At 40.7% G+C, this 5,000-nt stretch overlaps 1 protein-coding gene and 1 long non-coding RNA gene across 6 annotated transcripts in view; one reads left to right on the forward strand and one right to left on the reverse strand.

Annotated features, from left to right (window-relative positions):
• LOC132889970 (uncharacterized) overlaps nt 1-1,481 on the forward strand; it is a 22,349-nt gene extending 20,868 nt beyond the window's left edge. Inside the window, exons 2-4 of the long non-coding RNA XR_009655118.1 lie at nt 290-463; nt 562-798; nt 1,077-1,481. This is a non-coding gene — a long non-coding RNA (uncharacterized LOC132889970). The remainder of the gene's footprint in view (nt 1-289; nt 464-561; nt 799-1,076) is intronic.
• Nucleotides 1,482-4,303: 2,822 nt separating this feature from the next.
• LOC132890373 (uncharacterized) overlaps nt 4,304-5,000 on the reverse strand; it is an 85,838-nt gene continuing 85,141 nt past the window's right edge. For 3 of the 5 annotated variants that reach the window (XR_009655186.1, XR_009655187.1, XR_009655188.1), the window contains 3 exons: nt 4,892-4,948; nt 4,613-4,758; nt 4,304-4,422 (listed from right to left, as the gene is read on the reverse strand). The gene's annotated coding sequence lies outside the window, so the exon portion shown is untranslated. Of the gene's footprint in view, nt 4,423-4,612; nt 4,759-4,891; nt 4,952-5,000 lie in introns of all 5 variants that reach the window. The other 2 variants (XR_009655185.1, XR_009655184.1) reach the window with 1 other exon arrangement.

Here is a 5,000-nt window from a genome sequence, read left to right on the forward strand (position 1 = left end):
GAGCGAGGTCAGACCGAGGGTTCCCATAAAGACAGAGTGAACGAGGTTAATAAGGAGTTTATTATATGGCTTTTTTATTTCTAAGATTAAAATAGAGGGTTATTATAATGAGGCATGATGCTGCTTTCAGTCACATCATATTTATAACATACTGTAGTTGAGTCACACATGCAGAATAAACAGCTAGCGGTTTCAGAACGGAATCTCTGTTAGCGGTTACTGAACGCTTTTCATTGCTCATTTCTTGAATAACTCTTGTGGTGACTCTGATTTATCTTTTGTGTTTCAGCCATTTTTGATTCCTTTTTGACTTCCAATTCATCTTTTTTGCCATTTTATTTTTGTTTTTTGGCAACATTGAAAGCCAGCACCTTGGAAAGAAAGTCCGTAATCACCCACAGGCATTACAGGAAAATACCGTCCACCAAGCAACCAATCAGAGCACACGATTTTACCAGAAGTAGTAAGTTGTGCCATATAATAAGAAAAAATAATAACTGTAAAAGTCCAGCACAGATGTAAACAGAAGGGAATGGTTTAAGGAGCCTTCCTTCTGTTCAGGTTTGGCCACATCACCTCCTCCAGATCACAGGCATCACATCATCCCTGTCCAGGCAATGAGGCTCGCGTATCATATCCCATCCAGGACTGACCCCAACTCACTGCCTCCACATCTCCTCAGTGTCTCCTCCACTGCTCACAGAAGAGGCAGAAGGGCATGAGGTCGGGGGTCGAACACTTTCCAACACCAAGCTGAACAGAGTTCCTCACTCAGGTTGAGAAATATGGAGTAAGAGGGTAAGATCAACACTAGAACCTTATTGTGTTTGGTGAAAGAGTCCAGAACCTGCCATGATCTGTTTATCTGGAGATGTTTTTGTGATGCTGTTCCTCTCAAACGGAACCCTGTACAGCTGGACGCTGGTGTTGATGTAAGGCTCAGCAGAGTGACATGTTTTATATTACTGTATGAACTAGCTGATGTGTGATCTGTGATGATTTGCTCTTGGAGTTGATGTACAGTAGGAGGACGGTGTTGTTTTTCCAGCGCTGTATTGACACTGGCCTGTTCACAGGTGAACGGACGTTTCCTTCCACCCTCAGGAGGTCGTCTGGCAGTTCTGCAGGAACATGATGTCACTGCTCACGTTCTTTTTTACACACTGTACACAGTAACATCAAAACTCCGTTCACTGAGCAGCAGAGACCTGATGTTGTTAGACTTTGAAAGTCGTCTCGTGTGAACTGGATTCTCCACAGCTGCTTTAGTGGATGTTCTGAGCTCTACACTCTCAGACAATAAAATACGTACATTATTCAGGGCTCGAAATTCTTTTTTTTTTCACCAGCCAGCCGGACTAGTTCCCTTCCAAAGTAACTCGCCAAACAGAAAATCAACTCGCCAAAATTTGTTCATGTATGAATTTTACTTCTGTCAAAAATAACACAAAAAAGAGAGTAGTTACCATTGTTCATGACTAATGTGCATTTATTTCAAAACCTGAGTATTTTAATACTGTTGTTAAATACATAAATGAGAACAACACAGAGCACCATAATATAATATCAACAAATAATAATATATTGGAAAACTTGGCAACTTGGTGTATGAGTATTGAAAACAAATATACTTACTATCATGACTATAGCACCCAAAATATGTCCAACATGCTTTCTGTATTTAACCATTTATGAGAGAGAAAGCATTCGGAGCTTCATATTGACCAGGAATCAACTTGAAAAAAATTAATTATTCCATAAAAATCGTATCGCAGCCAAGGCCGACCCTGCTCCCAGGCTTGCTTATAAGTCCTTTGTCATTTCTCCTCTTCAGACCGAGGTCGCTTTGTCCCCGTCTCCGGCGGTTTCTGTACACCTTTCAGAAAATTCCACATCGCAACATAGCTTTGGCAGATGTAGATGTAAACAACAACAAAAACACATGTTTTAATGGGTGATAATGTGGCCACATCTATTGAATTTGATAACGTGATGTGGCAGCGGGGGCGTGGCCAAGCGTCGGTCTGTGAATGGAGGGCGGAGTCAGGGAAGGTAAGTAGTGGAATCATTGCACCTGATGGGGATTAACCTGTGTTTGTGTGTCTTCCCCAGTGACCGCGCCCTTTCAAAGGAGAGGAGAGCAGAGAAAGGGAGCTATCTCTCTCTCTCTCTCTCCAACCAGAACATGTGTGTGAGTGTGTGTGTGTGTGTGTGTGTGTGTGTGTGTGTGTGTGTGTGTGTGTTCACTGCTTCAGATGGGTTAAATGCAGAGAGGAAATTTCACGTGTGTGATGAATAAAGTTGTGCTTTCTTTTTTTTTCTGTAGAGAAATCAATAATACTCAGATTAAATCAAGACATAACTCTGTATTAAATGTCTCAATATATTTCATTTATTTATGAATTATTTCATTTCATATTTAATTCAATTATTAATTAATTAAGTAATAAACTCTCCACTGTCCAGTGCACTAGATGTAGTGAATGACAGCAGAACCTCAGGGAACATGTGGAACAGCAGAGAACAATCAAATAATTCAATAATTCTACAAAATAATTTTCTAATAATAATACAAGCATTTAAATCCATGCACTTTTTTCTTTATTTTCAAAACTCCATTTTGTGTCTCATGTCACTGCTCATATGTCACAAATACCCCAAATACAGAAAGCCACAAATACAGCATCTGAGTTGAAATAATAATAATAATAATAATAATAATAATAATAATAATAATAATACAACCCCAATTCCCAAAAAGTTGGGACAAAGTACAAATTGTAAATAAAAACGGAATGCAATGATGTGGAAGTTTTAAAATTCCATATTTTATTCAGAATAGAACATAGATGTCATATCAAATGTTTAAACTGAGAAAATGTATCATTTAAAGAGAAAAATTAGGTGATTTTAAATTTCATGACAACAACACATCTCAAAAAAGTTGGGACAAGGCCATGTTTCCCACTGTGAGACATCCCCTTTTCTCTTTACAACAGTCTGTAAACGTCTGGGGACTGAGGAGACACATTGCTCAAGTTTAGGGATAGGAATGTTAACCCATTCTTGTCTAATGTAGGATTCTAGTTGCTCAACTGTTTTAGGTCTTTTTTGTCGTATCTTCCGTTTTATGATGCGCCAAATGTTTTCTATGGGTGAAAGATCTGGACTGCAGGCTGGCCAGTTCAGTACCCGGACCCTTCTTCTACGCAGCCATGATGCTGTAATTGATGCAGTATGTGGTTTGGCATTGTCATGTTGGAAAATGCAAGGTCTTCCCTGAAAGAGACGTCGTCTGGATGGGAGCATATGTTGCTCTAGAACCTGGATATACCTTTCAGCATTGATGGTGTCTTTCCAGATGTGTAAGCTGCCCATGCCACACGCACTAATGCAACCCCATACCATCAGAGATGCAGGCTTCTGAACTGAGCGCTGATAACAACTTGGGTCGTCCTTCTCCTCTTTAGTCCGAATGACACGGCGTCCCTGATTTCCATAAAGAACTTCAAATTTTGATTCGTCTGACCACAGAACAGTTTTCCACTTTGCCACAGTCCATTTTAAATGAGCCTTGGCCCAGAGAAGACGTCTGCGCTTCTGGATCATGTTTAGATACGGCTTCTTCTTTGAACTATAGAGTTTTAGCTGGCAACGGCGGATGGCACGGTGAATTGTGTTCACAGATAATGTTCTCTGGAAATATTCCTGAGCCCATTTTGTGATTTCCAATACAGAAGCATGCCTGTATGTGATGCAGTGCCGTCTAAGGGCCCGAAGATCATGGGCACCCAGTATGGTTTTCCGGCCTTGACCCTTATGCACAGAGATTCTTCCAGATTCTCTGAATCTTTTGATGATATTATGCACTGTAGATGATGATATGTTCAAACTCTTTGCAATTTTACACTGTCGAACTCCTTTCTGATATTGCTCCACTATTTGTCGGCGCAGAATTAGGGGGATTGGTGATCCTCTTCCCATCTTTACTTCTGAGAGCCGCTGCCACTCCAAGATGCTCTTTTTATACCCAGTCATGTTAATGACCTATTGCCAATTGACCTAATGAGTTGCAATTTGCTCCTCCAGCTGTTCCTTTTTTGTACCTTTAACTTTTCCAGCCTCTTATTGCCCCTGTCCCAACTTTTTTGAGATGTGTTGCTGTCATGAAATTTCAAATGAGCCAATATTTGGCATGAAATTTCAAAATGTCTCACTTTCGACATTTGATATGTTGTCTATGTTCTATTGTGAATACAATATCAGTTTTTGAGATTTGTAAATTATTGCATTCCGTTTTTATTTACAATTTGTACTTTGTCCCAACTTTTTTTGAATCGGGGTTGTACAATGAAACTGTCTGTTTCTTCAGCTGTTGCCTTCCTCTTCCTTCTCTTCAGAGATTTTCTCCTTCAGCTCATCCTTTAGTGTGTGTGTGTGTGTGTGTGTGTGTGTGTGTGTGTGTGTGTGTGTGTGTGAGAGAGAGAGAGAGAGATTAATATTTATACAAAAACTTTGGGCTGCAGTCAAACACTGAGGACATGGTGCTCTATACACTGTGTGTGTGTGTGTGTGTGTGTGTGTGTGTGTGTGTGTGTGTGTGTGTGTGTACCATTGTCTGCTCTGTGTACAGTGTGTACATCTCCTGTGTTTCCGTCCTGATGGTTCTTCTGAACTTCCAACATGCCCAGATTGTGGAGACGATGAGAATACACAGAGTACAGACACTGCTCAACACCATCAACACCACCGGCACATCTGTACACACACACACACACACACACACACACACACACACACACACACACACAGTGATACACACCAGACCAGATGGCTGGAGTCCAACACAGTGTGTTCACCATGACATGATGCAGATCAGTTTTTCTCTCACCTTCGTTCAGTGTCACCATTGTGGGCGTCTCCCTCTCACACAGGGGTCAAAGGTCAACTGCTAAAGACAGAAGATATATAGTTCACAATCCCAGGTATGTTCAACTACA

Source organism: Neoarius graeffei, chromosome 8, assembly GCF_027579695.1.
Source record: "Neoarius graeffei isolate fNeoGra1 chromosome 8, fNeoGra1.pri, whole genome shotgun sequence".
Taxonomy (NCBI): domain Eukaryota; kingdom Metazoa; phylum Chordata; class Actinopteri; order Siluriformes; family Ariidae; genus Neoarius; species Neoarius graeffei.